Genomic DNA, 7595 nt, shown 5'->3' on the forward strand with positions numbered 1-7595 from the left:
TTTACAAGGGTTGCTCACCAGTGCAGGGGAGACTCTGATCCCAGTGGTAATAGTGATTCAGCAACTGTGGAATCACCTCCCTTCAAGCTCCCTGGGCAGATGAGGTTTTTTCCTGATTCTGAAGGTGACTGGGAATTCATTGCCTGATGACTAACTTCCTCTTTTGTAATGTGACAGGAGGGGAAGCAAGGCAAAAATCTCAACCTCTAAACTCCCTGTGAGGCTTTAATAAGACGTGTTTACAAAGGAACAATTTTAGAACACCAAACCAAGCCAAACAAAATCCTAGGGCCAAAGTTTTCGATTTTTCCTTGTTCACTCATCTGGAAAAGTAAGTGGCAGCAGTGGTGTTTGGCGTGGCCAGGATGGCCTTAGATAACATCAAGAACATGTGATTTCTCCTAGTCCGTATTTCCGGTTAGTCCTGCTTGAACATACACACGCCTCTTACTGCTATGCATTTAGAGCTTCAGATCTGGAACAGATGTGATGACCTCCGAGGCCCTCATTAGCTTGCCTACTAACTTTAGGAAATTTGGGCACTGAGATGAGCACTGGCCCCCTCTAAGCCTCAACCACAGGAAGCGTGGAGTGGAGAGACTGCTTTCCTAGGGCCCGTTACTCGGAATACTTGCCTGAACCAAATGGAAACCATCTGGCCAAGTGGATTTATTGTCATGAGCTAACAACACTGTATATTCTCATGTAGATTTAAAGGGCTAGGTTTCTGAAAAAATTTAAAAATTGGCACTTTAATCCACTTAAGCCATTTATTACTTATTTCAGTTTGCGGTAGATATTTTATTTTATTTTTTTGGCTGCGCTGCGGGGCTTGTGGGATCTCAGTTCCCCGACCAGGGATTGAACCCGGGCCCTTGTCAGTGAAAGCACCAAGCCCTAGATGCTGGACCGCCAGGGAATTCCTGAGGTAGATATTGTAGATCAAATTAAAAGTGATCATTTTCCTTTTTAAGTACATTTGGCCCCTCTATATTGCTGCTTTTCGAAAGTGTGTCTGACCATCCTCAACACAAATAGTAAGATGATGATAAAAATGCTAAGAAGAAGTAGGCATCTTTCTAATCCCATGAGTAAATTTTCTACCCCAAGTGTTTCTGGCAGAGGATTCCATTTTATATAGTAACAACATTTTAGACAGTCTGGAAACAGCCTAGATTACCTGGTGTAATAAAAACTATCAGTTATTAAGCATAGAATGCATGCTTTGCTAAATATATGTGCTAAGTCTTTTACATGAGCTATAGCTCATTTAATCCGTATACTGTGAATACAGGGTAGTTACTAGTTTTATTTTACAGATAAAGAAATTAAAGTTTGGAGGAACAGAGTAACTTGCGTCAGGCAAGATGGGTGAAAAGCAGGAAAGTGGGACCTGAACCAAGGTCTGTCTGACTCTAAACATGTACTCTGCCTGCCATGTGCAAGACTGATAATTGTGCTTATTTTTTCTTGGCTCAGAGCGGACAGGGCATTAAAATAAATCCTAAACTTGTGAAATAATGACAATTGCTTTGTAGATATGTTATATTGTGTAATTATCATGCTTATATTATGTAAGGGGTGTATTATTGTGACTGTTTCACATATATGGAACTGAATCTCAGAGATAATTTATCACACAATTATTGATTGAATCACATGCAAACCCAGATCCGTCCTGGCTCGCAAATCTCTTCCTGGGAGCTTGTTAGATGCAGAATCTCAGGGCCCCTCCCCCTCCCTCACCTGTTGAATCAGAATCTGCATTTTATGAATTTGGTAAAGTTGCAGGATACAAAATTAATGCACAGAAATCTCTTGCATTCCTATACACTAATGATGAAAAATCTGAAAGAGAAATTAAGGAAACACTCCCATTTACCACTGCAACAAAAAGAATAAAATACCTAGGAATAAACCTACCTAGGGAGACAAAAGACCTGTATGCAGAAAACTATGACACTGATGAAAGAAATTAAAGACGATACAAACAGGTGGAGAGATATACCATGCTCTTGGATTGGAAGAATTAATATTGTGAAAATGACTATACCCCCCAAAGCAATCTACAGATTCAATGCAATCCTTATCAAATTACCAATGGCATTTTTTACAGAACTAGAACAAAAAATCTTAAAATTTGTATGGAGACACAAAAGACCCTGAATAGCCAAAGCAGTCTTGAGGGAAAAAAACAGAGCTGGAGGAATCAGACTCCCTGACTTCAGACTATACTACAAAGCTACAGTAATCAAGACAATATGGTACTGGCACAAAAACAGAAATATAGATCAATGGAACGAACAGGACAGAAAGCCCAGAGATAAAGCCACGCACATAAGGTCAACTATGACAAACGAGGCAAGGATATACAATGGAGAAAAGACCGGCTCTTCAATAAGTGGTGCTGGGAAAACTGGACAGCTACATGTAAAAGAATGAAATTAGAACACTCCCTAACCCCATACACAAAAATAAACTCAAAATGGATTAGAGACCTAAATGTAAGACTGGACACTATAAAACTCTTAGAGGAAAACATAGGAAGAACACTCTTCGACATAAATCACAGCAAGATCTTTTTTGATCCACCTCCTAGAGTAATCGAAGTAAAAACAAAAATAAACAAATGGGACCTAATGAAACTTAAAAGCTTTTGCAAAGCAAAGGAAACTACAAACAAGACGAAAAGACAACCCTCAGAATGGGAGAAAATATTTGCAAACAAATCAATGGACAAAGGATTAATCTCCAAAATATATAAACAGCTCATGCAGCTCAATATTAAAAAAACAAACAACCCAATCAAAAAATGGGCAGATGACCTAAATAGACATTTCTCCAAAGAAGACATACAAATGGCTAAGAAGCACATGAAAAGCTGCTCAGCATCACTAATTATTAGAGAAATGCAAATCAAAACTACAATGAGTATCACCTCACACCAGTTAGAATGGGCATCATCAGAAAATCTACAAACAACAAATGCTGGAGAGGGTGTGGAGAAAAGGGAACCCTCTTGCACTGTTGGTGGGAATGTAAATTGATACAGCCACTATGGAGAACAGTATGGAGGTTCCTTTAAAAACTAAAAATAGAATTACCATATGACCCAGCAATCCCACTACTGGGCATATACCCAGAGAAAAACCACAATTCAAAAAGACACATGCACCCCAATGTTCATTGCAGCACTATTTACAATAGCCAGATCATGGAAGCAACCTAAATGCCCATCGACAGACGAATGGATAAAGAAGATGTGGTACATATATACAATGGAATATTACTCAGCCATAAAAAGGAAGGAAATTGGGTCATTTGTAGAGATGTGGATGGACCTAGAGACTGTCATACAGAGTGAGGTAAGTCAGAAAGAGAAAAACAATATCGTATGTTAACTCATATATGTGGAACCTAGAAAAATGGTACAGATGAACCAGTTTTCAGGGCAGAAATAAAGGGACAGATGTAGAGAACAAACGTATGGACACCAAGAGGGGAAAGTGGTGGGGGTGGTGGTGGGATGAATTGGGCGATTGGGATTGACATGTATACACTGATGTGTATAAAATGGATGACTAATAAAAACCTGCTATATAAAAAAATAAAATAAAATTTAAAAATTTTTTTAAAAAAGGAAGAAATAAACTATCCTTATTTACATGACATGATTCTTTACATAGAAACGCTTACGTAAATCCAAAAAATAATTCCTAGGACTAATAAGTGAATTCAGCAAGGTCACAGAATATAAGATTAACATAAAAACCCAAATATACTAACAATGATCATGTAGAAGCTGAAATTAAAACAACACAATTTACAATTGCTCAAAAAAAATTGTATATAAATTGAATAAAACATGAATGGGACTAATATGATGAAAATCCTGATGAAAGAAATCAAAGATCTAAATAAGTAAGAGATGTACCATTCTCATGGGCTGAAAGACTCAACAAGGATGTCAATTCTTCCAAATTAATACAGTTCCTATCAAAATTCCAGCAAGACTTTTTCTTTGGTAGATAAGTTTATTCTAAAATTCACATGGAAAGGCAAAGGAACTAGAAGAGCTAAAAGAATCTTGAAGTTCTTTTTCCTGTTATTTTTCTGACTCTATTAAGGAAATTTTATGTCTTGAATCTAGTAATTAAAAAAATTGGAACGTGAAAAAAAAAAGAATCTGCATTTTAACAAGATTCCCAGGTGATTAGTGTGCCCGTTAATGTTTGGAATTAGATTACATAGAGATTTTGGAAGCTACCTGAGGTCTCCCTCCTCTGCCTCCCCCCCCCCCATTTTTTCTCCTTAATCTGTTAAAATAACCAAAAAAAAAAAAAAATCTGTTTAGTTGCTATCACTCACCAATACTTCACAAACACAGTCTCATTTAAGCCTCATAACAACTCCGCAGTGTCAATACTATCATCCTCACTTACAGGTAAGGAAATTGAGTCTTGGGGAGAACAGAGTGCTAATGTAGGAACCGGAAAAGGTACTATAATCCTTCTCAGGGGAAATTAAAGTTCAAAATGGTAATAAAATACTGCTTCTTTTGATTTTCCTTTTTTTTTTTTTTGATTTTCCTTTTAACTAATGTTTAATAATAAAAAAGCTGAAAATTGTAGCTATTTGTTGAGTACTCATAATTTACTAAGCACTACACTAAGTGCCTTACCTTATCTAAATATGTAAAACTATTATATAAATGGAATTTATTCTCTCTGACAAGTAGACAAATATCATGGAAGCATTTGGCTTGTTTATCACAAATTAATGGGTTAAAAGAAGGAATGATAACTGTTGATTAACTGTTATCAGCAAGACCATCTGACCATCAGCCAACGACTCAGACAGGTGTGGGGTTCCCTCCAAGGGACATTTGGAACCATACGGCGGCCCTTTATGGTTGTCACAATGCATGGGAGGTACAACTGGCATTTAGTGTCTTGGGATGAGGGATGCTAAATGCTCTGTCAAGTGTGGATTCCAGCACAACCAAATATCATCCCTCCCCAAATGCCATTGGTACTCTCCTTGAGGAATGGAAACCTTTACCACAGTTTTTGTGTTTATAAAACAAGACTCAACCTTGGAGAGAACTGTACTAATTATTTCCGTTCCCAAAGACTTAACACGTTCCGCTACCAAACCATTGTGATAAACCCACTAGGACACAGATATACTGAGAACCCGGGGGCTGTGAGGCCCTCAAAAATGATTTAATGGTCAGAGGGACCACTTGGATAAATCTCTTCTCCACCTACCTAGACTTCCACCGCCTCTCTCAGACAGGAAACCTCCGCTTCCTCGCCACCCTGGCCGGTGTTGGAGAATCAGGCACAGCCGGGTCCCACCCATTCCTGGCATGAGGCGGGACCAGTTTGAGCGTGAGCCTCGGATCCCACTGAGGCAGGTTTTCCTAGCGGGTGGGGTTACGTGCTTGAGCTCACCCTTCCTGCTTCACTTCCTACGGTAGGAGTTCCTGCCCGAGCCCCAGGCTAAAAGGCGAAGGTCAGGAGCGGGGCCAGGGGCAGCTGAAAGTGATGGATCTCGTGCTGTTCTGCAGGTTGCTCTGGCACCTGGAATGCAGGCGTTTCCAACTGGCCTTTCCTGGCGCCGCAGTAGTTCCATCTACCCTTGGATTTGCAGGTGAAACGGGCAGCTATGTAGGGGGAAAGCGGTCGGAAGCTGCACTCTACCCTCAGGCCTAAACCTTTCTCCAGACCTGCTTTTAAGAGAATTTATGTTAACGGGCTTGCTTAGCTATTAACAAAGAGCCACTGTCTTTCCTTCTGTGTTCCTTCCCACTGCGCGTGCGTCAGTCAGCCTGGGAAAGGAGCTGGGGGGAGGTGGAGGAGGGCGGCACAGAGGGGCAGCTGACCGTAGAGCACGTTCAGTCGCAGTAGTAGCTGCCATGCCCATGAAGTGCCTACACTGTCCTCAGCACTTTTATTTACACTATTTTCTTTCCTCAAAACAACTCTGATAGGTCTTGTTCCTGATGTGGAAGGAGAAACTTTGAAACATTAGTAACTTGTCCAGGGCTACTTAATTATTAGATACAAGAGTTGGAATTCAAACTGTTTTCTGTAGTCCAAAGACATTAAACATTTTAAAATCAAAAGACACAGCTGGGCTTCCCTGGTGGCGCAGTGGTTAAGAATCCGCCTGCCAATGCAAGGGACACGGGTTTGAGCCCTGGTACGGGAAGATCCCACATGCCCCGGAGCAACTAAACCCGTGCGCTACAACTACTGAGCCTGCGCTCTAAAGCCCGTGCTCCGCAACAAGAGAAGCCGTGGCAATGAAAAGCCTGCGCACTACAACCAAGAGTAGCCCCTGCTCTCCCGTAACTAGAGAAAAGCCTGCTTGCAGCACCCAACGCAGCCAAAAATAAAATAAATAATAAAAAAATAAAAAGACAAAGCAATTTCTTCCGTGTTTTATGATACAGATTTATCAACAAAGCACTTTTTTTTGAGTTTATGAGTAGATCCTGTTGACTGAAATAAGAACACATGATGCAAACGTTGTGAATTAAGTTTTATTCAGGGACCTTACTGAGGACTATAGCTCGGGACACAGGCTCTCAAGTAGCTCTGAGGAACTTCTCTGAAGAGGTGAGGGAGGAGCCACGTTATAGATGAATTTTTTTGCTGGGAAAAACATATAGTCACGCATAAAAAGATGACTGCTAATCCCAAAGAGCAGACATCTCAAATTAATGCTTTTAGTGTTTTTCTAAGTATGGGAAGATGCAAGAATCTGGGGTCATTGAAATTTTTCCTTAGATAAGTATCTTATCTAGGGACCGGTATATTCAAAGCACAGAATGCTTCCTGTTTTTCTCCATCCTGAATTCCCCTCAGGATGCACTGTCTGTGGGTGACTGCAGTGACTAATGGCTTGATCCCTGTAGAACTGGAATGGCAAGCAACAATTTTTTCTTTACAATCCAAAGCTGTATTTTGAGAAAAAAATACATGGTTTCTGGTAGCTTCCCTAGGAATGTAGGCTGCTCTGTCTCTGGCAAGAATGTGAATCAGGTTCCTAAATTTTCCCAACACTTTCAACTGTGCCATCTGCACGTCTGGGATCTAAAGCATATGTATTTTCCTCCATTCAACAACACAGAAGACTGGCATTTTAGTTATTTGTCACTACGAATTGATTGCAGTTCAGCCCTTGCCAGAGTTTGCTTGTGACATCTGATAAGAGAGAGAAAGAGAAAGGAAGAATATGAAAAAAGATTTGTGGGAATTGTGTTTATCTGTTCTTCCAGGGTCTCCAAGTTATTGGACTGTATTATCTTAGGTAATCAGAGGATAATGTTCTTGAGTCTGTGTGTGTGTGTGTGTTTGTGTGAGTGTGTGTGTGTAATCACAGTTCCTTTAAAAATATCTTTATAGGAGTAACAAAACAATGCTTTTAGGCTAATCTGTCATTTTACTAATTTCTAGGGCTGCTTTAATTGCTCTTGCAGAAATGACAGGTGTCCCTTTTTCTCACTGTTTAAGGTCTGTTTCACAAAATTGGATGTTTGAGGGGGGAAGACTTTTTTTTTTGGCCTCGCCCCATGGCTCGTGAGA

The sequence above is a fragment of the Eubalaena glacialis genome, chromosome 15 (genome assembly GCF_028564815.1).
Source record: "Eubalaena glacialis isolate mEubGla1 chromosome 15, mEubGla1.1.hap2.+ XY, whole genome shotgun sequence".
Taxonomy (NCBI): domain Eukaryota; kingdom Metazoa; phylum Chordata; class Mammalia; order Artiodactyla; family Balaenidae; genus Eubalaena; species Eubalaena glacialis.